This window comes from Scylla paramamosain, chromosome 1 (genome assembly GCF_035594125.1).
Source record: "Scylla paramamosain isolate STU-SP2022 chromosome 1, ASM3559412v1, whole genome shotgun sequence".
In the NCBI taxonomy this organism is placed as follows: domain Eukaryota; kingdom Metazoa; phylum Arthropoda; class Malacostraca; order Decapoda; family Portunidae; genus Scylla; species Scylla paramamosain.
In genome coordinates this window covers 28,553,521-28,581,517 of record NC_087151.1, presented here as the reverse complement: position 1 = coordinate 28,581,517, position 27,997 = coordinate 28,553,521, and the positions used below count along the sequence as shown (strand labels likewise).

The 27,997-nt window shown below is 44.5% G+C and overlaps 1 long non-coding RNA gene across 1 annotated transcript in view; it reads left to right on the top strand.

Moving 5' to 3' along the window:
* LOC135100433 (uncharacterized) overlaps positions 1–21,881 on the top strand; it is a 39,630-nt gene extending 17,749 nt beyond the window's left edge. Inside the window, exons 3-5 of the long non-coding RNA XR_010268713.1 lie at positions 9,829–9,877; positions 19,670–21,307; positions 21,388–21,881. This is a non-coding gene — a long non-coding RNA (uncharacterized LOC135100433). The remainder of the gene's footprint in view (positions 1–9,828; positions 9,878–19,669; positions 21,308–21,387) is intronic.
* The last annotated feature ends 6,116 nt before the right edge of the window (positions 21,882–27,997 follow it).

The window sequence follows — 27,997 nt, the reverse complement described above, 5'->3', positions numbered from 1 at the left end:
GTGGCCAGCACCCCAGAAAATATTAATAAACTTCCAGCAGACTCGACTTGTCCAAGGCCTGGCACTGATAGTGGAGTGGACAAACATAATTACATGGAGAATAATTAAGCGAGACTTGCTCCTGTCGCCCCTGCTTGCTTGGCTTGGCTCCGCTGAGTAAGTGAAAGCAGCCAGGCCAGCACCAGACACGACACGGCGACGGGGAAGTAAATATTATGTTTATCGCACCTGTCTCACTGCCTTACCTGTTGAGCCGTACTATATCTGAAAGAGAGAGAGAGAGAGAGAGAGAGAGAGAGAGAGAGAGAGAGAGAGAGAGAGAGAGAGAGAGAGAGAATTATTTTCATTTTATTATCATGTAGACTGTGTTTTGGCTTTTTACTCTCTCCTCCTCCTCCTCCTCCTCCTCCTCCTCTCCCCCTCCTCCTCCTCCTCATTTGTAATTTGTTTATAGAATATTGGCATTTCTTGGCTAAGGGTTGTTGTTATTGTTGTTGTTGTTGCTGTTGTTGTTGTTGTCGTCTCGTTATTTCCCTCTTTTAAATTTTCTTTTTTATTTTAACATACCAAATTTTAGGTAATTTGTGGCGGTGTGTGTGTGTGTTTGAGTCTCTCTCTCTCTCTCTCTCTCTCTCTCTCTCTCTCTCTCTCTCTCTCTCTCTCTCTCTCTCTCTCTCTCTCTCTCTCTCTCTCTCGCTCGCTCGCTCGCCCGGGGCTTGTGGACAGGCGCACGGACAGGTAGACACACGAAGACAGACAGACAGACGCCAGACACAGAGACCCAGTGTGATTAGGTCATTACATAACATAGAATTAGATGCGGTATGGTGACAGTGGCTCCTCCTCCCCCTCCCCCTCCTCCTCCTCCTCCTCCTCTTTCAGTTCCAACTTAATGTGCCTCATCATCACCAGTCCAACGCTCTCCTCCTCCTCCTCCTCCTCCTCCCTCAGTCGTCCACTCACTCAGGTCCAGCTGGGAATGGGAGGGTTGGAGGGAAAAGAAGAAAAATGGAGAAATGGAGGGAAGGAAGGAGAGAGGGAGGAGGAGGAGGAGGAGGAGGAGGAGGAGGAGGAGGAGGAGGAGGAGGAGGAGGAGGAGGAGGAGGAGGAGGAGTAGTAAGGTATCGCTGTGTTATGTTTGGTGATGTTATTTTCTTGTATTAGTTTTCGTGATTATTCTCTCTCTCTCTCTCTCTCTCTCTCTCTCTCTCTCTCTCTCTCTCTCTCTCTCTCTCTCTCTCTCTCTCTCTCTCTCTCTCTCTCTCTACGCAGGTGTGCATGCAGAACACTCACTCTCACCTGACCTCCATTTAATTATAACTCCCCACCAGGTATGCCAAGAGGCTGTTTCACCTCCCACCCCTTCCCACACACACACACACACACACACACACACACACACACACACACACACACACACACACTATATAGCATGCGTTCTCTGATTCTAATTGTATAATAATAATCTAAGTTACTCTAATCTTAACTAAGTCTAACCTAACCTGACCTTTCCTTATTTATCCATTCCTTACCTTATCTATTCCAATCATCCTCTACTAACCTAATATTATTATTACCTTAGTTTACTTTTCTTTACCTTACCCAAGTTAAACTGACCTGACATAATGTGACTTTACTTTGTCTGACCTGACTTAACCTAGTTCATGTGTCACGTGCAGTGGACGTGCGAGGTCGTGCTCCTAGTCATTATTATGAAAGGTGTGTGTGTGTGTGTGTGTGTGTATGTATGTGTGTGTGTGTGTGTGTGTGTGTGTGTGTGTGTGTGTGTGTGTGTGTGTGTGTGTGCTAGTTTTAGTCTGCGGTGAAAGATACATCTGTTCCTGTCTGTTACTTTTTGCCTGGTATCTCTGCCCGAGGTCTGTCCGCCTGTCTGTCAATTTGATTTTCAGTCACTCATTTTACCTGTCCGTCTGTCTGGCTGCCTGTGTATCTTTCTCGGTGTGTCTGTCTGTACGTCTCCTTATACTCTTCCTACCTTCTTTTTCAACCTTTTTTCTTCCTCTCCCATCCCTCTATACTTCCATCTCCTCCTCCTTTTTCATTATAATTCCGGAAAACTGATGCTGTACCTCAGAAAATCTGAGATAAAAAACATAATTCCACTTCTTTCTTCAATCCATCCTCTTGTTCCTTTTCCACCACCACCATCACCGCCACTGCCACTAATATGTAAGAAAATATCGATGTATTTTACCTCCTTGTTCCCTCCTTCCATACCTTTTTTTTTTTTTTTTTTTACTTCATCCCATTCCCCCTCTGTTTCCCTCCTCCTCCTCCTCCTCCTCCTCCTCTAGTCGTGGCGGAACTCGGCGCGACGGGTGGTGGTCTTGTGTGAGGCGAGTCGTTAGGTGCTGAGTCAGGTGTGTGTGTGTGTGTGTGTGTGTGTGTGTGTGTGTGTGTGTGTGTGTGTGTGTGTGCGTGTGTGTGTTTTGCCTTGTGGTCTACTCATGAGGTAAAAACTGGAGTAAGAACATTATGCAAGCTCTCTCTCTCTCTCTCTCTCTCTCTCTCTCTCTCTCTCTCTCTCTCTCTCTCTCTCTCTCTCTCTCTCTCTCTCTCTCTCTCTCTCTCTCTCTCACCTCCTCCAGCAGGCAGACAACCATCCACGTATGATGTTCTCCTTTGTTGGTTTTCGGTTGAATTTATCAATTTTTAGGAGCCTTGCCTGCAATTCTGGACTGACTCTAAATCGTAAGGTGAGCACGATGTATTTCCCTTCTCCTCCTCCTCCTCTTCCTTTTCTCAACAAATCACCCACTCGCATATCCTCCTCCTCCTCCTCCTCCTTCTCCTCCCCCTCCAATGTGCCATCAACAAATCACACAGTGGAGCCCCGAGTGGCGGGCCTGGGAGGAGATAGATGCCGGTAAGCACAATGGTTACATGGGCCTCAGACGGTGGGTGAGTGGGGCGGGCTGGCTGCTTCTGGCTGGGTTGGCGATCTGTATCAACGGTGATTTATTCCCCAGGGAAGGATTGCCTCTTCCTTAGTACTGCTGCTGCTTCTGCTGCTGCTGCTGTTGTTGTTGTTGTTGTTGTTGTTGTTGTCGTTGTTGTTGTTGCTGTTGTTGCCGCTGCTGTATCTGGTGCTGTTGCCATAGTTCCTCCTACTATTGTTTCAGCTATTAGTACTAATACTGCTTCTTCAGTTACTACTACTTTTATTGTTGTTGTTGCTACAGCTGTCAATTTTTTTCTATATATAATGTTGTTGCCAGTTTCGTTGTTGTTGCTGCTGCTGCTGCTACTTGGTGGTGGTGGTGGTGGTGGTGGTGGTGGTGGTGGTGGTGCTGCTGCTGCTGCTGCTGCTTCTTCTTCTTCTACTTCTACTTCTACTTCTACTACTACTACTACTGCTGCTGCTGCTGCTGCTGCTCCTGCTACTACCACCACCACCACAACCACCACCATTACCATCCTTACAATCAGGGCCTGCACCAACCCTCGCTACCACCACCACCACCACCAGCAAAACCTTGTCCTCTCCATCAGCACATCCTCCTTCACCACTGTCACCACCACCGCCACGGCCACCACGGTAATGATAGCCACCGCCGCCCACTGTGTACTTAACAAAGTCCTACCTAGCTACACACTTGGCAGCGGAGAAAATTTAGAGCCTTCACCACCTTTAGAAAGAAAAAACAACCCCTTTGTGCTTGATAAATAACACCCCTCCTCCTAAAATACAAACAGGGAAAACAACGTCTGGTTTCAAAGTACACGAGAATATATCAGGTGTATATACAGATAGGCGTCAGGAGGCAGGTGTTATAAGGTCAGTGTTGGAGGGAGGTGGGGTGTTGGAGGTTATCAGGTGTACCCGCACGATACATGGGAAGAGGCAGTCACCACGGGGAAAGATACTGTTATTTAGTGAGCGTGCACATTGTCATCAAGTTCTGGGTGTGAGTACAGTGAAGGACGTGCCGGGAATCACTGCTGACCGGACTGAGTGAGGTGCTGAGCTGGGCTGGGTTGTGCTGGGTTGGTGCTCTTGGTTATGTCAGCTGGGTTGTATAGGTTAGCTAATTGTCTGGACTAGTTAGATGATCGGTTCGTTGGGCAAGCTGTTGGTGAGGTCTGTTGAGTGGCCTGGTCGGGCTGGTGAGGTCTGCTGGCTGGACTGCTAGGCTGATGGAATGAATGCTTTGGTTGGACAGATGGGCTAGTAAGAATAAAACATGGCTGAGCTACCTTGACTGGTTGTACTGGTAGCTGGCTGGGGGGAGCAATGCCATGAGCGCCCTGCATCGAGGAGCACCAGGAGGGAGGCTGCATCACAACTGGCGCCACTTTGATATGTCAGCTTGTGTTAACACGAGCAGGTCAAGAATCCAGACTTACTAGAAATGAGAGCTAAGGCCGACCGCACAATCCTTCCGAAACAAGGCCTACTGGTATTATAGGCTGAAGAAATAAAAAAAGAACCTTAGGGCATTAGAGGAGGAGGAGGAGGAGGAGGAGGAGGAGGAGGAGGAGGAGGAGGAGGAGGAGGAGGAGGAGGAGAAGGGTGACCGAGGAGGACGTGTGTGCTGTATTTACTCAACAGGCGGAAGGTTACGAGATAAGGATCAGCGTTGCCCCTCCCCGAGGTTGACTCCGCCGTGCCGCCGCTGCCGTTGGAGGAGTGTCCCGGGGAGAGTTACGAGGCCCCACACCCCGCCGGGCCACGGGGGAACGGGGGACGCACGGCCAAACTCGGATGGAGATAAATCGCGTCTTAACCACGGCAGACGACGGCGGCGACGCGGGTAATACTGGGGGCTGTGTGGCGAGGGTGGTCAACGCCGTCATTAACAGGTCTTGCAGCGCCTTCCTTCAGCTGCTGTGTCCTCCTCCTCCCTCTCCTCCCCCTTCCCCTCCCCCTTTTCCTCCTCCTCCTCCTCCTCCTCCTCCTATTTTCTACTATCTGTCTCTGTACCTTTATTTTTCTTTGTTTTATATCTTCCTCCTCCTCCTCCTCCTCCTACAAGTTTGTTTTCGAGAGGGTCAACCACCACCACCACCACCACCACCACCACCAGCCTCCCCCGTGATGCACGCGATCTATACACACACACACACACACACACACCTGAGGTCCCGCCAGTGTTATTAACGGCCAGGTGGCGTCATAAAGAATCCCTTTGCCGTGTCCTCCGTGATGGAGTTTCGTTATTAGTTGGAAATACGAAGCGACATAATGTTGGGGCGGCGGGGTGCACAGGTCGTCTCTCTCTCTCTCTCTCTCTCTCTCTCTCTCTCTCTCTCTCTCTCTCTCTCTCTCTCTCTCTCTCTCTCTCTCTCTCTCTCTCTCTCTCTCTCTCTCTCTCTCTCTCTCTCTCTCTCTCTCTCTCTCTCTCTCAAACCAGGACTATTACCACCATAACTTGAATGAGGGAGATAAAAAGTTGTGTATCTCTCTCTCTCTCTCTCTCTCTCTCTCTCTCTCTCTCTCTCTCTCTCTCTCTCTCTCTCTCTCTCTCTCTCTCTCTCTCTCTCTTTAGTGTCCGGTAACCAGGCATGTCAATTTACCTGTCCCGTGTACTTAACATTGCGCTCAGGTGAGGAGGAGGAAGAAGAAGAAGAAGAGGAGGAAGAGAAATATCAGGCGGCACACTAAAGAGACACTCAGATTAAAAAGAAAAAAGAAGAGAGAGGCGAGAAAAAAAAAGAGGAAAAAAATATTAGTATCGCCATTTGGATTCCGTCTTTCCCACAGCCATCAAGATAACGCGATTAGTTGAATTTCCTCGGTTCAATTTGGGGCGTGGAGAGGCGGGGCCCGGCGATGGCCTTCCTAATCTAAACAATCTTGGTTCAATAAACACAATTGGATGCGCTCTGAGGGACTGGCAGGTGGGGAGGAGGAGGAGGAGGAGGGTCACACACACACACACACACACACACACACACACACACACACACACACACACACACACACACACACACACACACACACACACACACACACCAGCTAGCGCCAAACGAATATCCTTTTCAAAATCCAAATATTGCGTCAGCGAGAGGAAGTGAATCGTATGGACAGTGACTTTGCAGAAATAATTATACATTTTTTTTTAATCTTTTCGTCCTTTCTTATTTATTTATTTATTTATTTTTTTTTTTGGCCAGGTGTTCGTGTCTGCTTTTATTTTTTATTATTTTTTTTTATCTATTTCCGTGCAAAACAGTTACATTTTTTTTCCGTGTGTGTTTCTATGCCAAACAATTAATGTTGATAAAAACGTATATTGATTTTTTTTTTTTTAGTAACTCATCGTGGGAAGAAAAGAGAGAATAAAAAAGAAAGTACGTACATAAAGAGGCAGGAAATTAACGTCACACACACACAGACACACACACACACACACACACACACACACACACACACACACACACACACACACACACACACACACACACACACACACACATAATATCCTGTTTGGACAATCAGACCGGCACAGACTCTTCCTTCCCTCCCTCCCTTCCTCCTTCCCTCCCTCCCTTCCTCCCTCCCTTCCTCCCTCCCTCCCCCTTCCCTCCCTCCACAAATCCCATCACTTTTCTGCAACTCATCAGAAACGTATAATGTCAACACCACCACCACTACCACTCTGCCCTGCCCTACCTTGCCCTGCCCTACCCTGCCTTGTCTCGTCCCTCCGTTCACTGTGAGGGTAAGGTGAGGTAGAGAGGGAAGGAGGGACGCGCCCCCTCAACAGCCACAATGATTTGCTGAGGGAGAGAGAGTGTGAGGGTGTTGAAGAGTTAGTGCTGTAGGAGGGAAGAATGGTGTGTGTGTGTGTGTGTGTGTGTGTGTCATCATGTCTTGTTTGTATAAGTTTTGTGTGTTCTCGCCATGAGTGTCCTGGTTATAGGAAGCAAGAAGATGAGAATAACTTGTGGTGGAAATATAATGTTAGGAATAGATTAAAAAAAGCGAGACGCATTGTTTACCCACACTGTTTACTCTTAACCCATTCACTACCATTGCACCAGCGTCATCACATTCTAGATTCCATTAGTGGGGATCAAGTTCCTGGTGATATTTCTTCCTATTAATGGGTTTACAATCTTCTCTTATCACAGTTACATGCATAGGGAGATTGTTTCAGTAGGTTTAAAAATAATCCTCAGTATTGGATGGATTAATTGCTGTGGTTGTGGGTGAAGAGTGGAGGTATGAACGTCAGAGAATAAGGAAAGCTGCAAGAAGCCGTCAGGAATACACGTGGCAGTCCTCGTACAAAAACATAATTAACCTATTTCCAGTATCATCTTCATAAATTAATCTGATTTTCTTTTAAAGTTCCGTAATGACTCGGCACTAAGAACCCGCATGCTTAGTCTGCTCCATTCATCTACCACGATATTTCACACCCAATTATCTCTTGTTTTTTTTTTTATCTTGAGCCCGTTATCTTTATTTATTTATTTATTTTCTTTTTTTCCTATTCTTGTACTATTCCCATCACTGACCATGAGGATATATAAGTACGTACATTGTGACGGCCCGGATGTGACAGCAAGACGCAAGCAAGAACCGTGCGGCCAAGCTTAAGTTCTTCCAGTTAACCTGTACATTATGCCAGTCAGTACACCTAGGCACCTCCCACCTGCACACCGCTATCTGACCTAATCATTAGTGCTGGGGAGCCACGCCTGCACCATTACCGCCACTACACCCCCTGCAACACTCATGCACCCGCCGCGACATCTTTCTCCACCGCCCATCAACTACCACGACCACTGTTGCTGGCCACATTGCTCTCCACTACTAATATTAACACCCCTTCCTCCCATCTCCTCTTCCATTTCCACCAGCATTTCCTCCTCCTCCTCCTCCTCCTCCTCCTCCTCCTCCTCCTCCTCCTCCTCATAGATCCTTACTCGCTTAACTTATTCATAATCTGTTCTGTTTAAAGATTTATTTTCCTCATCCACCACCACCACCACCACCACCTCCACCTCCATCTCCTCCTCCTCCTCTTCCACTATCATGCTGACACATCTGCCACCGCTGCGCTCACCACCTTGTCAATAATACCAAGTTTGTTTACGTGCAGTGTGTCTCTGGTTCTGCATATTGATGAGAAGTTGTTAATGTGGCTGTTCCCATTCATGTGGCTTTGTGAGGTGGCGTTATTTACAAGTGTATGTATGTCTGTAGGTGTGTAAGTGTTTAGTAGCTGTTTGTTTGTATATATTTTTATTTTATTATTGGTGGTGATAGTATTGTGATTTGTTAACTTTTCGACTTAACCATGTGCTGAATAATATGAAGGCAATGGGATGGATGGATATATAAGTGAAATTACTGTAAAATCTTTCCAATAAACGTGGTGATATTTTTTATTCTGATTATTTCATTTCACAGTATTGTTCTTCGTGAATTTTGGTAATATTAAATTGTTATGGATGGGATAAAAGCGACAAACGAGAGGAAGTAATGTACACCAGAGAGAGAGAGAGAGAGAGAGAGAGAGAGAGGAGGGTGGGAAGAGGAGTGACCATTAGGAGACAGACAAACTAACACGTAATCGCGACAGGCTGTAAGCGACCCAGTTTCACGCGGTTTCCCACACTGGACCGCAGGCCGATGGGTTTGTGGCAGGGAGGAGGACGAGGAAGAGGAGGAGGAGGAGGAGGCTGCCCAGTAAATGAGGGAGATGGGACAGCTTGATAGCCCCCGTCACCACCACCACCATCACCACCACCACCAGCACACAAACAGGAAGAGAGAGAGAGAGAGAGAGAGAGAGAGAGAGAGAGAGAGAGAGAGAGAGAGAGAGAGAGAGAGAGAGAGAGAGAGAGAGAGAGAGAGAGAGAGAGAGATTTTAGCGCCTGTTATCGTCTCGTCTTTTCGTTGTGCCTAATCCTCTCTCTCTCTCTCTCTCTCTCTCTCTCTCTCTCTCTCTCTCTCACCGCCATCGCCACACCGTCCGCCATTTTTCCCCAGGTGTGTCACGCTTCCGGTGCTATACTTGGCCAGGTTCCCGCCCCGCCCCGCCTCTTTCCGGCCCCGCCATTGGTCCGCCTTTGTTGACACTAGGGCTGGCACGGCATCCGCTAACCGCGCCGCCCCGCCCCGCTCCGCGCCTCGCTGCTGCCGCCATTGTCAAGGGGAAAAAATATAGTCAGCCATTTTTGTTTCCTATTTTTCTCTTATTTATTTATTTTTTTTTTTTTAAGGTGCGTGTGTGTTTGTGTTCCTTAGAGTTTATTTATTTATTTATTTATTTTAGTTATTTATCTTTGGTCCGTGTATGTTTGTGTGTTCCTTGTTGCTTAAGTAATATTCGATTATTTACTAACTATAACGAAAAAGGCGCTGCTGGTGGTGAAGGACGAGGAGGAGGAGGAGGAGGAGGAGAAGAAGAGAAGAGAAGAGAAGAGAAGAGAGTAGAGGATCGCTGTATGTTTTGTGAAGTAACGCCCGGCTTCTCCCATGTATTATGTATGAATGTGTATGTAAGTGTTGTAGAGGTGTGGGTATTGTTTGTATGTATGTATGTATTATGGGGAAAAAAGACTACCGGTTTACTATATGTGGGAAACGTTATGATTGTAAAGAACGAAGGAAGCGGAAACAGTAAAACCAGCAGCTGACTGATTTTTTACGGTATTCATCGGACGCCTCTATGCACCGATACTTTTGTTTTTTTTACCTATAGTGTAGATAGATAGATAGGTGTTGCAGGAGTTTTTGTATGTGTGTACGTCTTGCATGTTCTCTTATGTACTGTACCTTTTTATGCATATCTATTTTTTTTATTTATTTATTTGTTTATTTATTTATTTACTTGTTTACCTTTGCAGGTGAGGGTTGATGGACAGAAGCAGCAGCCGCAACAGACGGAGGGCTCGGGTGAGTTTAGATAGGCAAAAAGTCTCAATATCCTTCATATAATAACTGTATTTTTAAAGCCATTTTACTTATTTAATATTTACCTACATTTTCTTTGCCTGCATTTTCTTAATCACCATCTTTGTGATTCTTGCCTTTTATTTATTCAGTTAGTTATCTCTTTATTTGTCTGTTTTCTTTTTCTCTTTTTTTTTCTATGGTCACACGGGAGTAATGTTCCATAACAAAATTCCTGTCAGGTTTATATATATATATATATATATATATATATATATATATATATATATATATATATATATATATATATATATATATATATATATATATATATATATATATATATATATATATATATATATAGAATGGCAATAGTGATGTGTTGTACTGTCATTTATGTGAAGTATTGCTGGAGGGAGAAAGAAACTGTGTGTGTGTGTGTGTGTGTGTGTGTGTGTGTGTGTGTGTTGTGGTCAATGTGAAAGATGAGAGAGACTGTGTTAGTGAGGATACGTGCGTGCTGTGGTTAGTATAATGGGAGGAGGAGGAGGAGGAAGAGGAAGAGGAAGAGGAGAAAGAGGAGGGAACGTGCATTTGCTGTAGCTGGCGTAAAGGATGGAGAGAGAGAGAGAAAGAAAGAGAGAGAGAGAGAGAGAGAGAGAGAGAGAGAGAGAGAGAGAGAGAGAGAGAGAGAGAGAGAGAGAGAGAGAGAGAGAGAGAGAGAGTTGACAACCACTGGATTCGGATACCTGAGGGACCCTCTTACCTTAACGGGACACCAATTATCCAATTACAAAGAAATGCTGTTCTCTTCCCCTCCCTTAGCCTCCTCTCCCCTCCTCTCCCCTCCTCTCCTGTCCTACCCTTTCCCACTTCTCCTTCTTGCTCTCCCTCGCACTGTTACTCTTCCTCATCCTCTTCTCCCTTGTGTGTGTGTGTGTGTGTGTGTGTGTGTGTGTGTGTGTGTGTGTGTGTGTGTGTGTGTGTGTGTGTGTCTAGAAGGAGGTGGCGGGAATAATGGCAATGAATTCTAACCGTAATGATAAATTTTTGTTATTATTTGGTTGGTATTAAATTTTTAGTTTATTTATTTATTTATTTATTCTATTTTATTTATTTATTTTTTTTTTTTTTTGCTCTATTTATTTGTCTATTAATGGTTATGCTGAGGCGAGAAATGTAGGGTCCTCTTTACCTCTTTCTCTTCCTTATCACTTTCTCTATTTTCTCTCTCATCTGTCCTGTGCCTTTCTCACTTCACTGTTTTTTTCTTCCCTCTTCCTTTCTCCTCTCCCGTTAAAAAAAAAAAAAACTCATTAGGCCTACACGTGGCTGTCCCTGTGTTAAGGCGTGCATACATACACCCACTTGTCATTCTTACCCATCAACCTCTCTAATCTTCTAAGACTCCCTATTGACTCTGCACTGACAACGCCGTTACTGAGTCTGCTCCAGTCATTTACCGCTCTGTTTATGAATCAGTTCCTTACTGTCTCATTTTGTAAGCGAACTTTATCATGCTTGTACCCGTTACTCTCTCTCTCTCTCTCTCTCTCTCTCTCTCTCTCTCTCTCTCTCTCTCTCTCTCTCTCTCTCTCTCTCTCTCTCTCTCTCTCTCCGGTACCTTCTCTCAGTGTATGTTTAATTTTTTCTCACCAAGATTCACAGAGGCAAGAGTTGCGTCCTTCTCAGTGGAGTGGAGTTGTAATCATGTGGCTCACTGTGTGTAATACATCGCAGGTATCAGAGGTGAACACACTGATTGCAGGTGTGTGTGTGTGTGTGTGTGTGTGTGTGTGTGTGTGTGTGTGTGTGTGTGTGTGTGTGTGTGAGAAGGAGGGTGTTTTTTTTCAGTTATTATTGGAGCAGCTCGCTCACACACACACACACACACACACACACACACACACACACACACACACACACACACACACACACACACACACACACACACACACACACGGCATACACAACATGTTTTCAGTTTAAGCATCAGCTATGTTGCAGTAATTTGTCTCATTAAAAAGTAGAAAGTAAGCAATTCATCTCTCTCTCTCTCTCTCTCTCTCTCTCTCTCTCTCTCTCTCTCTCTCTCTCTCTCTCTCTCTCTCTCTCTCTCTCTCTCTCTCTCTCTCTCTCTCTCTCAACATGCTCTCACCATCTCCATATTTCCCATCGATTTCATCCTTTTCATACTTCTGTTTAATTCCTCTTCACCCTTCTTTCCTTATCCCTTCCGTCACCATATTCTATACATTGCCCATTCCTTTCATCAAATTCCTGGCACTATTTCTCCCTGACTCACCTCTTTCAGCACCAAATTGCAAATATTCCCCATCTACCCCACCCCATTCATGCTTAGCACTTCATTACCGTTAAAAGTGGTTTGCATGGACAGGAAAAAAAGGGAGAATAGGAGTTTACTTTATCCTTTCTAAGCTAAGAATTATTTAAGAGACTGTAGTGCAAAAATCAGTGTCTAAAGGTTACAGGTGATTGTGGATTGAATTGTCTAGCAGTTAAAGGATTAAAAGATGGTTAGGTAAATATACGGGTAGGGATTCTATATGTAAGAGGGGCTCTGGCTATGTGCAACAAAGAAGGTGTGATAAAGGTGCAATGAAGGTGCCAGCCAGTAAGGAATATATTCAATAGGATTATCCAAAATCATGAGAAGTGTCTTGAAACCTCCCTGTTCAAAGAGTTCATGTTATAAGGAGCAAATACAAAAGCAGGTTAAGAGTTCGAGTTTATTAGTAAAAGAAATGAAGGGTTGACAATTCTGGTTCACTGATAGGTCGATATAGGCACCTACTAATGTTTTATATAGGAAATACTAAGTGTCGGTCTAATTACTGACTTCCTTTAGCTTCCCTTTTTTTTTTTTGTCATGTTCTTACATCATTCACCTCTCCTTTCCCATCCGTCCCACCACTGTCCCATATCCCATACATTTCTACATACATTCAAGCCTCTATTTCACTTTACTCAAGCCCCCATCACCCATATCTACGTCACCCATGCCCACTATGTTACCCTTTAAACCTTACCCTCACAGCTTCACCTACTTGCACTCCACCGTCACCCTCTCTCAACTCAAGTCCGCTTCATAATCCTCCTCCTCCTCCTCCTCCTCGCAGCCTCCCCTCGCCGGAAGCTGGCAATGATCTCCACACGTGACCTGCGCCTGCCGGGGGTCACGGGTCGCAGGTCACACACGCCGCCGCCGCGTACGCTATACATTACGCAGCAGGAAAATGACGCACTGGGACGCCGCTTGATCTCATCTTTTTGTCTTCTTTCTGACTTCTTTTTCTTTTTCTGCGTCGGCGGAGGAGGAGGAGGAGGAGGAAATGTGAATGATAATGCCGTATGATTGAAGGGGGGATGACGGAAGTGAGAGAGAGAGAGAGAGAGAGAGAGAGAGAGAGAGAGAGAGAGAGAGAGAGAGAGAGAGAGAGAGAGAGAGAGAGAGAGAGAGAGAGAGAGAGAGAGAGAGAGAGAGAATATATACAAATTGATCTCCAATTATTTTAGCATCATGACTTATGACTCAACTTTGTGATGTTAAAATTTGGCGTCTTGCAAAGAATTCCAGAGAGAGAGAGAGAGAGAGAGAGAGAGAGAGAGAAGGCATCGCGGTGTGGCATTATCATAACGGAGAGGAAATTGCGATGTTGTTGAGCGTTGCAGGAGGAGGTTCACCCCACGTTAACAGCTGACGACCCTTGACCCCTGACCCGCGGCTCCCCTGCTTGTCGCGTGCAGCTTCTTTAGGGGGGAGAGGGGAGGAAACAAGCCGGAGGGGAGTGGAGGAAAGAATTGGCACGAGGGAAAACAGAGGGAGGAATGGAGAGAGAGAGAGGGAGGGAGGGAGGGAGGAATACTGTGACGGAAGGTAATTTTCATGGAGGTAGATGATTGGTAGGAAAAGGTGAGGAGGAGGAGGAAGAGGAGGAGGAGGAAGAGGAGAAGGAGGAGGAGGAGAGGAAGGAGGAAGTAGGAAAGGATATAAATGGATATGTAAAAATTAAATAATGATAATGAATTTAAAATGCACCGTGTGTGTGTGTGTGTGTGTGTGAGTAACGTGCATGTACCACTCCACCACTTCACTGCACCACACTATCTCTCCACATCACAGTACATCAACACCACATCACAATCTCACCTCTCTTTTCCCCTCCCTTGCTCTGTTACTCCCTCTCCTCCAACTCACCACCCACGCCAGTTTCCTTACAAGACACACTTGAGTACAGAGCAGAGAGTAGTGAGACGCAGAGAGAGAGAGACTGAGAGACTGGACACCTAACACTGATTGGAGGTGAGTGTAGGCGAGGTGGGGAGAAGGAAGGGGAGAGGAGTGGGGAAAGGGGGGAGTTGGTGATGCAGGTAATATGGCGGTAATGAAAGGCTTGCACACATAATCAGGTGTTAAATCATAATGAATTAGTTGGCTACCTTAATAGGCCCGTGGGATGTGTTTGTGGTGGAGGGAGGGGGTGGAGGAGGAGCAGGTGGTGGTGGTGGTGGTGGTGGTGGTGGTGGTGGATTATGTTAAATCTTCAGAATCTTGGTGTTATGTTCACAAATTCTGCATGTCTGTATGTTTGTGTGTCCGTGTCTGTTTGTATCTCTCTCTCTCTCTCTCTCTCTCTCTCTCTCTCTCTCTCTCTCTCTCTCTCTCTCTCTCTCTCTCTCTCTCTCTCTCTCTCTCTCTCTCTCTCTCTCTCTCTCTCTCTCTCTCTCTCACACACACACACACACACACACACACACACACACACACACACACACACACACACACACACACACACACACACACACACACACACAGAGAGAGCCCCAGCCATGCGAAAGGAATGTATCCCTCCTTAATTAATTAGAGCAAAGCGGAGACCTGGTGGGTTTTGCGAAGGAGGAGGAGGAGGAGGAGGAGGGGGAGGAGGAGGAGGAGGAAGGGGGGATCAGGTCCTCTATTCATCCTGGGCATAAAACTCAACTTGGCATTCTGGGTAATCAAGGTCTCTCTGTTAATTGGCATTGGTATGAGCGGCTTCTTTTGGCCTCTTCGTTCCTCTTGGTTCCTCTTGGTTCCTCTTGGTTCCTCTCATTTTCTTAGTTTTCTCTTGAGTTCTTTTAAGTTCGTTTCGATTCTTTTTGGTCTGTCTTGATTCTTCTTATTTAAATGTTTTCACGATTTTCTCTTCATTATGTTACGTTGTTCTTGATTCCTTTTGATTTTCTCTTGACTTCCTCATGGATTTTATTTGTGTTTGTTGATTCATCGTGGTTTCCTTTGTGTTTCTCTCTCTCTCTCTCTCTCTCTCTCTCTCTCTCTCTCTCTCTCTCTCTCTCTCTCTCTCTCTCTCTCTCTCTCTCTCTCTCTCTCTCTCTCTCTCTCTCTCTCTCTCTCTCTCTCTCTCTCTCTCTCTCCTTGATTTCCTCCCTAATTTGTTTTGTATTGGTATTCACTTTTTCGTGTTCTTAATTTCCACTTATGTTTCTTTTTTTTTTTTTTGTACTGATTCCTTTTGGTTACACGTGTCTGTCTTTATTCTTGCTGTTTATAATTTTTTTTCCTCTTGGTCCATCTTAGGCCCCTCTTGCTCTCTCTTGATTTTCTCTTTAGACTGTTGCACTTTCTTGGCTCCTCCTAAATCCCCCTTTTTTTCCACCTTATTCTGTTACTTTTTATTTATTTTTTTCCGCTCTTGATTTCCTCTTGATTTTTCTTAGGCACTACTCAATTCCTCTTGGTCCCATCTTAATGTATCTTAATGCCTCCATGTTTTTTTTTTTTGCATATATATATATTTTTTTTTATGCTTGATATACTTTCACGTTCTTGATTGTTCATTATTATTATTTTTCATGATTTCTTTTAAGCTTCTTCTAATTTCCTCTTAAACTTGCCTCGGTTTCACTTCTCTCTCTCTCTCTCTCTCTCTCTCTCTCTCTCTCTCTCTCTCTCTCTCTCTCTCTCTCTCTCTCTCTCTCTCTCTCTCTCTCTCTCTCTCTTGATTCCTCATAATACTGTTCCTCTTATCCCACTTGGCTTTCATTTTTTTTGCCCGTTTTCTTTCATGTTTACTCTCTTTCCTTTCTTTCTTTCCTCTTGGCTATCTCCTTATCTTCTTTACTCCTTATTTTGTCTTCTTTAAATCCACTTAATTCTTTCTCACTGCCTCCTATTCCTCCTCCTCCTCCACAATTTCCACAAGCCTCTTCAGGTGGTGTGAGGCGTGGGCGGCGGCAGGTGTGGAAGAGAGGGTCGTGATAAGCAGCAAGAAGATTCGTAGTAATGTAATGAAAGGTGAAGTGAAGAGTAAAACAAAATTAAATGTTCCTGCCTTGATTGTTGGGAGAGAGAGAGAGAGAGAGAGAGAGAGAGAGAGAGAGAGAGAGAGAGAGAGAGAGAGAGAGAGAGAGAGAGAGAGAGAGAGAGAGAGAATGTATTTAATTAACAGTATTTTTATTTTTACGTATATCTTGCTGAACTCGATTTTTCTGTTTGTTTTTATTTCCGGCTTTGTTTTCCCTGTTTTAGTCTCGATATTTTCCTTCTTTACTTTTAATGTTATTGACGTAAAGTATAAAGAGGAAAACAAAGTAACATGATATAGTCCATTTTTTTCTTTCATACTTTCCTTGTTAATCCTTTACTTTTATCACTTTATTACTGTGTTAGATTGTTTAAAAAAATAAATAAATAAATAAAAAAAGCACTCACTGATACGATCCAATCCTACAAACGGTACCGAACAGGATCTGAAGCCAAACACGTCCCCGGTATGTCTTTAGAATGCCGACACTGAGCGGCGACTGGTTACAGGGCGTTGATGTGCAGGTACTGTACGAGGCTCTGCTAGGAAAGGGCCGGGGAGACCTTGTGTGTGTGTGTGTGTGTGTGTGTGTGTGTGCTTGTGTGTGTGTGCTGTATGTACTAGTATTCCCTGTTGTTTTTCTTTACAGTTACATTCTCTATTCATGCCTGTGATCGGTGTCGTCAACTGTGTCATAGTAATCTTGCCACCCCGGGGACTCGCGAACTTGGTAACAATGCCATAGACTTGTGAAATATCGACTTGTTTTTTTCTTCTTTTAAGTTCGTGTAATATCGGTTCTTTTTCTTTCTTTTATGTGAGAGAAGTTTTGATCAAGAGCAACAAAAAGTGAAGAAAAAAGTTTATTTGAGGTGTCAGGCCCAGAGAGAGAGAGAGAGAGAGAGAGAGAGAGAGAGAGAGAGAGAGAGAGAGAGAGAGAGAGAGAGAGAGAGAGTTGGAAATCATCTCTAAAACTGCACAGTGAAGTGTCTTGAAACCTGATGACTGCTGCCCTCACACACTGACTGGTCTATGTATTCTTTTCTTGTATTGAATCGCGTGCCAAACTAACATATCTACACCAAACCCCTTACTTATAACAAGGCACCGGATAAACCAAATAAAAAAATAACATGGTATCTTGCAAACGAATAATGGTTTTGATAAGAATAATTTCACTTTGCTGCACGTTTCAGAGCAAGAGAGGAATATGTAGACCAGTCAGCGGGTGAAAGCACCAGTTAGCAGCAGTGACAAGACATAACGTCAATATTGATCGGTGTACCGTAAACCCCCAAGTACCCAGTGCCCTGATATGATGAGGGAACGAGCTGGTGGGATGGAAAGCAAACTCATCCCATACGAGAATGTAAAGAACAAGCTAAAGTCTCTGTACTTACATATATTAAGAAGAAAGCTCCTGAAATTGTTCTTCCCCACATCCCCACAAGTCTCAAGTATTCGTCTTACAGTGTTTTGCGCAGAACTGGAAGAATTACAGTGAGACTTTGTGTGTGTGTGTGTGTGTGTGTGTGTGTGTGTGTGTGTGTGTGTGTGTGTGTGTGTGTGTGTGCGTGTGTGTGCGTGCGCGCGGTGATAGCGAGTTAGTACATTATCACACCCACCACCACTACCTCTTCCTCCTCCAACTCCTCCTCCTCCTGTGAATTTAGGCGAGTGTGTAAGGAATTTCATGTTAATTTAATGTGCTCGTGTTGAAAGGAATAAGAGAAGGCAAGTTTAGGGCGACAATGTTTAAAATTGCAATGTCTGTTCGTGGACTGACTCTGGAAATTGTTCAGCGAGGTTTGTGTTGGTAAGAGAGTGAAATCTGTGGGAGTTTGTTAGACATGGTAAGGTGTCACAGGTCCTCTTTTTTGTTTTACTTCCTGGTGCGTCTGTTAATTGCATGGCGACGCTTTCAGGTATCGAAGGGGAAGGAAGAACATAAGAACATAGGAACATCAGAAAAGAACCATAAGAAAAAGAAGGGAAGTTGCAAGAATCTAATAAGTTTACACGTGGCACTCCCTGTATAAATGTATGAATCGGGTTTAGTAATGACGTTTAATTATTTCTTTTTTTCTAACCTGTTATTTTTCTTGCCATTAAGTCCATTCGACACTAAAGATTCCCCCCAAAACTAAGTATTTTTCTTTTATGTTCGACTAGTTTTGGTTTAAGTTAGGTAAGGTTAGGTTAGTTTAAGTGTGGTTTGATTAGGTTAGGTTAGTTAAGGTGTGTTTTGAATAGGGTAGGTAAGGTTACGTTTGTTATTTGTTGTATTTCATCTCTTTTCCTTCCTTCCTCATAAATAAGTTGATCACACAAATATCCTTCCTTCCTTCTTTCCTTCCTTTCTTCCTCCACAGCAGCCTCGTGTTCTCTTACTTGGGAGTTCAGCGGCCCGTCTCCTTTGTTCTCCTCCTCCTCCTCCTCCTCCTCCTCCTCCTCCTCCTCCTCCTCCTCCTCCTCCTCCTCCTCCTTCCTCCTCCATCTTCGTACACACTTTACGTTAGCACACTGCCAGACACATATCGGCACGAAACCTCGCCCGGCAACTCTCTCTCTCTCTCTCTCTCTCTCTCTCTCTCTCTCTCTCTCTCTCTCTCTCTCTCTCTCTCTCTCTCTCTCTCTCTCTCTCTCTCTCTCTCTCTCTCTCTCTCTCTCTCTCTCTCTCTCTCTCTCATCGCCGCCTAGTGCATGCAGGGCTCGTGTGTGTGAGGCGTGCGTGGGTCTTGCATGCACGCCCTTGCTGCCTTACTGACTGTGTCCCCGCGCCTTCTCCTTCTGCATTAGGGGTGAGATTTGGGGTCATACATGGAGGGAAAGAGAGGATACGGAAGGAAGATAAAGAGAAGATGGAAATGTGAGGGGTTGTTGGTGAAGCTAGGAGAGAATATGAGAGATAAAAGTATGGAAATTTGAGATGATTTTGATGAGGCAGAGAGGATACGGAAGTTTAAAATAAGAGGAAAAGCGAAGAGGGTTTTGATGAGGCACTGAGAATACGAAAAAAAAGGGTGAAAGGAAAAATGAATAAAAGAAGCTAGGAAGAAATTTGTAGTGTATTTTTTAGGATGTTTTAGTGACACAGTGTAAGAGCCAACAGGTTTATATTTTTGTTCTTCTCGTGTTCCTTTTTGGTCAGATGAAACATGCACGAAATTTTCTACGAGATGAATTTATTACTTTCGCGGAGTGTTGATGCTGACCTCACTCACGGCGCCATGTTTTCAGGTGTGTGTCTCTATTATAATATTTTATACTGTGTTACATTCATTATGATAAAATGCAGTTCAAAGAATGCACACATATATATGTATACTGAAATACATCGCTACACTCAGCCTTGAATGCCTCTGTCGTCAACACTATATAGGCGACTATACATTTTTTATGTGGCTGACTGACCTTTGAATATTTCTGACGCAGCATTTTCTATGTAGATCCTTCTCTCTCTCATTAGGTTTTTACGTCCGGATTTCCGTAATGAATCAGCGACAAGACGATGCCTTCTAACGGAGGACTTTGGCTTTGGCGTTTGGGAACTGGCACAGGTGTACCACGGCGACCATAAAAAAAAATAAAAAGAACCAGGTCCGCCTGTGTCGGCAAGGCTGCCACGGACCGTCCACTCAAGGGCGCGATCCCACTGCTGCTCCACACGGGTGCTTTTGGCTGCTGGGTTTCCCCCTGGCCCGATTCACACCTCCTTAGGCAACCTGGACGCCCCTAACTCCCCAGGAGCTGCCATATTGATGCTGAGCTCAATGCGGACGCCCAGTCAACATGGGGAGTCCCGCAGCAGTCACCCTCGCCTCAAGCCGTCCGCTGGCCCAAGCCTCCGTGTCGCCGGATTACAGAGCTGCGCCACCAGCCCCGGCTTGCCTCTTCCTCCTCCTTTACAGTCCTGCATATTTCTTGCCCTCCCACTTCTCTCACTCCAGATTACTTTGTGAAATTTACAACAAGTAGCCTCTTAAGGAATTAACGAACAGGTATGTTGTTGTTCGTTCTTCCTTTGTGCTGTTCCTTCTTCTCCTCCTCCTGCTCCTGATTTTTACTACTACTACTACTACTACTACTACTACTACTACTACTACTACTACTACTACTACTACTACTACTACTACTGCTACTGCTGCTACTACTACTACTACTACTACTACTACTACTACTACTACTACTACTACTACTACTACTACTACTACTACTACTACTACTATTTATGCCCTTTATCAATCATGCGCTGAATTTGTAGCTTGTTAGACTCTGGTTGGACTTGTTTACACTCATTAGTGAGGAGGCATTGATGTTTGTGGTGGTTGTGGTGCGCCCCCTTCCCTGTAAAGGCCTCGTGTGGGGGGAAAGGGTTAAAGGCAGTGTTGTTTGTGTCCTTCCCGTCTTGTCTTAATTGTCCTGTTAATTGTAGCTTTGTTTTATCCGCGTTTGTTTGTGTTTGTGTGTGTCTCTGTGTGTGTGAGAGAGAGAGAGAGAGAGAGAGAGAGAGAGAGAGAGAGAGAGAGAGAGAGAGAGAGAGAGAATGATGTTAGTGTTCTCAGTGTGTTGTTAAATGTGTAATGAGAGAGATTTTAACTTCTTGTGAAAGTTAAGGAGGAGAAAAAGATACAAAACGCTGAGCAAACTTGATAACAGCAATGTTTTGGTTCTTTTTATTACTTGTGCTATTTTTTACCTTGTTTTATGTTTTTAAGATAATTGTTGGATATTGTCTTCAAATTAACTTGTTTTTGCGTAAGTTATAAAAAAATAAGAAGGAAAAAAAAGGTTAATAATATTACACTACTTCTTGGAGAGAGAGAGAGAGAGAGAGAGAGAGAGAGAGAGAGAGAGAGAGAGAGAGAGAGAGAGAGAGAGAGAGAGAGAGAGATTACAATAATTTTCAGCTTCTCGTGTGCCTCATCAGAAGTCTCTTTTTTTAGTTTATCGAAGCGGTGTTGTGTTCTGCTGTTCGATTAAGACTCATTTACGTACTTCATTTTATTGTATTCAGGTGTGTCAGGTTAGGTTAGGTTTGGTTAGGTTAGAATTAGGTCACCTTAGGGTTGATTAGGTTAGGTTAGGTTTGATTAGGTTATTGTAGGTTAGGTTAGGTTAGGTTAGGTTAGGTTAGGTTTGATTAGGTTATTGTAGGTTAGGTTAGGTTTGATTAGGTTATTGTAGGTTACGTTAGGTTTAGTTTTTGTAAGTTCGGTTAAGTCAAGTTTAGTTAGGTTAGATTAGGTTGCCTTAGTTTAGGTGATGTGACATGAAGTAATGTTTCGTTATGCAATGTTTGGTTAAGTTAGGCTCAGTTACCTTAAAAAAGATTATGCCTCGGCCAGGTTAGGTTAGGTTAGACATATCAGGTTCAAGTAGACCCTGCATGCAAGTAGACCCTGCATGGCTGTCAATTCTTACTTCTGTGTGTTTTTTTTTTTTTTTATTAGCACTGTGTTTCCTTCTTTAGTTTATCTGCTTATCAATGTGTGTGTGTGTGTGTGTGTGTGTGTGTGTGTGTGTGTGTGTGTGTCCATATCTTAGCTTACTATCTTGGTCTTTCTCCTCCTGTTGAAGGTAAACAAATGAATATAAAAACACACGTAAATGAAAACACAAAAATACAAGGAATACCTGAGTAATCAGAGAATAAAAATTGAAGAAGCCAGGTAAGGAAATGTGATTCAATCAAACCTAAAATTAAGACTCCAGTGCAACAAGTCCATTAAAGTAAATTATAACGTTTGCTAAAGCACGGTGGACACTCAAACAAACAAACAATATAATGATAAACTTATTTTTTCCCCTTCACTGTCTTCTCTCAGTATTCGGAAACAAACTAAATGTGTCTTTGTAAGAAAAAAAAGTATCGTTTGGTAAATGTTTTCGCATCAACTCAAAAATAAATAGGTAAATAAATAAATCGATGAAGAAATTGATAAAAATGTCAGAAAATAATTGGATGTTAAAATGTCATAAATAAAAAGAGAAAAGAAGAAAATATATGAAAATTACCAGATGTTATTTTTTTTCCACTGTTCCCTTTTTTCTCATCCTCTTCTTTCTCTCTTTTCTCATCTATATTTCTTCCCTTTCTCTTGTATTCCTTCTCCATTGTCCCCCTCTCCTTGTCCTCGCCCTCTCTTCTTCCTATACGTCGTATATTCGTATTCCATTCCTTATCCTCTTCTATATTCTTTCTCTACAGTCCCCTTCCTTCTTTCCCTTTTGTTTTTCCGTTTTTTTCTCCACTTCATTCCTTACTTCTCCCTTTTAAGTCTTATTGTCCACCCTCCTCTTTTCCTCTCCTCATTCTTTTCATTTCTTGCCGTTCCCTTGCATCCCTTCTTACGTTTTCCTACAATTTTTCCTCTTTTACTGTTTTGCCCTTTCCCATTCCTTCTTTTTCCATAAAACCCTCCTTTATTACACCCTTTATTTTACTATATCTTTTCATTCTTCACCTTTCTGCTCGTACTTCCTCTTCCTCCTCTTTTCCATTGATGATCTTTCTCCTTATGCCCCATCGCAACTAATCTCCTTTCCTCTTCCTTCCCCCTTTCCCTTTTTTCCTCTTCTCTCATCTTTCCAACTCAGCCAGCCATCCAACCAGACTCTAGCGTACATACACACGCACAAAACCAGTCCCATCTACCGTTCCTCTCTCCTGTTTGTCCATACCTTAAAATTTGTATGCTCGGGGATATTGCTCGGCCTTGGTGAAGCCCCCTCACGACTCTCCACATCGCTGGCTTTTAGCGTGTCAATTAATTCCTGTCCACTATCATTACGGTCACAGGGTCGTTAATCCAGCCTCTTTAAATGGTCCTTAAATCACATGGGAAAGCCTTCACTCTGGGGGACCTGGGGGACCTGGGATGATGGAGGGGTGCTGGGGGAGGACTGAGGGTGTATATCTGTGGGTGATGCTACCCCAGGGATGGCTCTGGCGGCCTGACCGGGGTGCAGCGGGTCTTCGTGTGAGGGAGGGAGAAGTCAAACAGGTGCTGGGTGCAGGAAGGTTTGCTTGCTGGAGGAGAACGAAAGGTTAAGGAGGGTTGGGATGGTGTTGGTTGAGGCAGGCTAGCTGGATGGATGGATGGTTTGTTGACTGGTTGACTGGCTGGGTCGATGGCTGACTTGTTGACTTGCTCTGGTTGGATAAATGGGTGGATGATTGACTGGCTGGCTGCTGGATGGATGGTCTGCTGGCTGGCTGGCTGGCTGGCTGGCTAACTGGCTGCCTGGTTGTCTGACTAGGTAGTAGTTTTGCTTACTGGGTGGATGGCTTACTAGTTGACAAGCTGAGTGTCTACATGGCTGGCTGAACTGTGACTGGCTGGCTGACTGTGACTGGCTGGGTAGTGTTTTGCCAGATGGATGGATGACTGGAGGGCTGACAAACTCTCTGGAAATCTATATGGCTGACTGACTGACTGACTGACTGAGTACCTAACTTGAACGGATAACTGGGAACTGACGTTGTGATTGATTGATTGACTGACTGATTGGCTAATTGAATGACAGACACATCGCTGACTAAATTGGGAGTTGGGGAAGATGAGGAGGAGAAGTGGAGGAAGAGGGGGGTAAGATGAGAAGGAAGAGGAGGAGGAGGAGGAAGAGGAGGAGGAGTAGGCAAGTAACTGGCAGGCGATGTTTTACGATTGTCTGGAGGGTGTGACTCAATAACTGACTGGCAAGATTCCTAAAAAAAAAAAAAAAAAAAAAAAAAAAAAAAATTACAAGGGAGGATTGTTGTCTAAAACCTGCGAGTGTGTGTGTGTGTGTGTGTGTGTGTGTGTGTGTGTGTGTGTATTTATGAGAGAGAGAGAGAGAGAGAGAGAGAGAGAGAGAGAGAGAGAGAGAGAGAGAGAGAGAGAGAGAGAGAGAGAGAGAGAGAGAGAGAGAGGCGCGGCGAGTTGTTTTATTTGTTATTATTATTATTATCCTTTATTAATTTTTTTTTGACGAGAGGGAAGATACAGAGATTTATCGTAATGAAGGAGAAGCGAGAGGGAGGAGCATACGTGTGTGTGTGTGTGTGTGTGTGTGTGTGTGTGTGTGTGTGTGTGTGTGTTAGCTTGCTGAGGTATGTAAAGTATATAATGAGTCTCACATGAAGAGGAGGAGGAGGAGAACAGGAGGAGGAAGAGGAGGAGGAGAACAGGAGGAGGAGGAGGAGGAAAGAAGGAGAAGGAGGAGGAGGAGAAAGAAGAAAAGAAGGTAAAAAAAGACAATACGAAGACAGCTAAGAAAAAGAAAAAGAAAGAAAGAAAAGAAGAAGAAGAAGAAGAAAAACAAAGAAGACAGAGAATAAGACGAAAAGAAAAAGAAAAAAGACTACAGAACAATTACCAACAAAAGGAACATGAACTGAAAAAAAATACATATTAAAAAACCCTACAAAATCATACATACACACACACACACACACACACACACATACACATACATAAAACAATTGAAAACGAAGAAAATAACAGTTAAGCACTAGGAGGGGGAGGAGGAGGAGGAGGACGAGGTGGAGCACACGTGTAACTGGCCATTAGCAAAAAAAAGCCAAGGAGAAAATAGCTGAGGAGGAGGAGGAGGAGGAGGAGGAGGAGGAGGAGGAGGAGGAGGAGGGAGTGAGCCACCGGACAAATGAGGCGGTGAGTGGATGATCAAGTAATAATACAAGCGTGCGGGGGACAGCAAGTTTTCTTTTTCTTCTTCTTGTTCTTCTTGATGTTCTTGTTCTTGTTCTTTTTGTTCTTGATGAGAATTAATCGTTTATGTATGAGGTGATTATTAAAAGTTTTTTTTCTCTCTCTCTCTCTCTCTCTCTCTCTCTCTCTCTCTCTCTCTCTCTCTCTCTCTCTCTCTCTCTCTCTCTCTCTCTCTCTCTCTCTCTCTCTCTCTCTCTCTGCTATTTCTTCTTCATTGTTTATTAATTCATCTTTGTATTGTATCTTGTTTTTTTCTTTTCTGCCATTTTTCTTAACTTCTCTTTTCTCTTCTCTTCTCTCTTCTCTTCTCTTTTCTCATTTTCTTTTTTTCTTTTATTTTCTTTTATTTTCTTTTATGTATTTATTCTATTCTGTTCTATTTTATTATGTTCTGTTCTTTCACTCCTCTTTTTTCCCTTTCTTCTCCCTCTCTCTCCCCCTCTTCTTGTCTTTTCCTCTTTTCCTTCCTCCTTCCTCTCTCCTTGTCCCTTCCTCCTTCCTCTTGTCCACTCCTCCCTCCTTGTTTTCCTTCCTTCCTTGTTCGTGATGTATAAGAATCTTTAAAAAAAGTGAAAGAATGTTATCAGGCAAGTTTTCTTCCCTCTTTCTCCTCGTTTCTTTTCTCCTTAGCTTCATCCCTCCCATTCCCCCCTCTCTCCCTCATTCTCTTCTTTTCTTGTTGGCTTGAGTATTTTGTTCTTTTCTAATATAACTTAAAGCAAACTGACCTCACCTAACCTCACCTAATTTAATCTAACCAAACTTAACCTAACCCACCAACCTAACCTAACTCAACGTAACATAACTTAATGTAACGTAACCTATCTTAACCCAGCCCATTCTAACCATACTTAACATAATCTATCGTAACTTAACCTAACCTAACGTAAGTGGTTTTGTTAAGCTTAATATAATCCAATCTTCCTTTAACAACTCAGATTAGGGTCTTTGCTTTGTCTTATTCTAATATAATAATCACCCGATACCTCTGCCTGGCTATCGGAGCGGTTGAGTTGCGGTATAGCTTTGTAGGAGTGGGTTATCAGAGAGAGAGAGAGAGAGAGAGAGAGAGAGAGAGAGAGAGAGAGAGAGAGAGAGAGAGAGAGAGAGAGAGAGAGAGAGAATCGCAACATTTCTACTACTACTACTACTACAACTACTACTACCACCATCATATACAGCATACACCAACCTCATCCCTTATAAAACAAGATAACAATGATACATGCATACACTTTTATAACCACCCCCAAAAATAACATGGACAAAAATCAATAACAAAAACTCTCACAAAAGTCGGGAATTCTTCATATACAAATTCCAATAGCTAGCCTTCCCTTAGATAACCATAATAACATCAGCATCCATACAGAATACCGTATATAAAACAGGACGCTCTTGAGGGTGAACTGCAGGAAACGTTAGGCATATGGTAAGACGTGTGCCCCTTAAATAAGGTATTAGGACCCGGTGGTGGTGATGGTGGTGGTAGTTGGTGGGGGAGGGGGAGGTGCAGCGTGGCCAGGTGAGGGGTCAGAGGTGGCGGGAGAGGCGGGCAATTACCTGTAAGTGGCGGACGAGCCGTGATTAATCCAGCCAGGTATGTTAGAGTGGTCAGGTAAGAGGAGAGGTGTAGGGAAGGAAGGAGGGAGAGAGGGTGGGGGAGGAGGGATGGGGGAGGGGAGTTGTTTGTTTGTGTTTGTGCACTTGGCGGAGGTATTTTTTTTTATTTTCGTGTTAGTTCTCTCTCTCTCTCTCTCTCTCTCTCTCTCTCTCTCTCTCTCTCTCTCTCTCTCTCTCTCTCTCTCTCTCTCTCTCTCTCTCTCTCTCTCTCTCTCTCTCTACTGTAGTACCCCTTGCTTATCCTTTCTCTCCATCACTTCCATCTCCTCCTCCTCCTCCGCTCCACGCTCCACGGTCTTCCCACACTGCTCCGTCTCTCCGGTCAGCCTCACATAAGGGTAAAATCTCATTGGTAACACCACGGCGGTGGCCACGTATACGCCTCTTGTGCTGACGTGATCAATATGTCCCGGACGACACACAGCGTTGCCCTCGCCCGCCCGTCAGCCTCCACTGTGGCCCCACCGCCAGGGAGAACGCAGGGGCGGGTGTTCCTTCCCTACACCAGGCTCCGGATACGCCCATGTGACGGAGTTTGACGGATGGCGAGTCGGACGATTACTAGGAGGCCGGAGGAGCGGCAAAATTACTGAAGACACACACGCGGCAGCAAGGTGTTATTGGGGCTTTCGCAAACCCTTCACAAGCCTTCGACGACTCCTCGACCCGCTGCTTCGTGACGCCTTACCGGACGCTTCATCTCCGGACCTACACGCTGCTGGAGGACGGAGGCGCGGTGGCGGGGTGAGGGAGGTGCAGGAGAAGGTGGTGTGGGCGTGGGGCGTGCTGGGAGTGCTGACGAGGCGGAGGTCAGGGCCGAGGGCGGGACGCAGGGTTATCGTGGGTGCTAGATGGTATCGGCCGCGCTATACACACACTCGCGCCTCCCTGTGTGTTTACCTGCAACTGTGCTGGCCACGAGGAGCGTCCAGCGGCGCCTCCATGTGTGTGTGTGTGTGTGTGTGTGTGTGAAGGTCATTCAATTTGTTTTTTCCCCTGAAGGTGTTTTCGGTGTTTGTTTTTGGTGATGACTGATGTTAATGAAGATGATGGTGATAATGATGTTTGGGTAACGAAATATCACAGTGGTGTAGCATCGCGTGTAAGTACTGTAGCTCGCCATGTAGCGTTCGATGTAGTTACTTGTATATTAAAACACCAAAAATTTAGAATACTTGTATGTAAGAAACACCAAATTAAAATAATCAACACATAGATTAAGAGAATCAAACTTAAAAGCATCCCCGACACACACACACACACACACACACACACACACACACACACACACACACACACACACACACACGCCTCGTCTCAGTGTAGGTGGTGAGGTACGTACAGGCAGGTAAGGACTCGGGTGGGCATTCCAGCGAGGTGTTTGCAGGCAGGTGGAGGTGACGTCACTGCGCGTGTGGAAGATGGACACGGCAGTTTGTTTTGTGTTGTGGCTTTCCCGT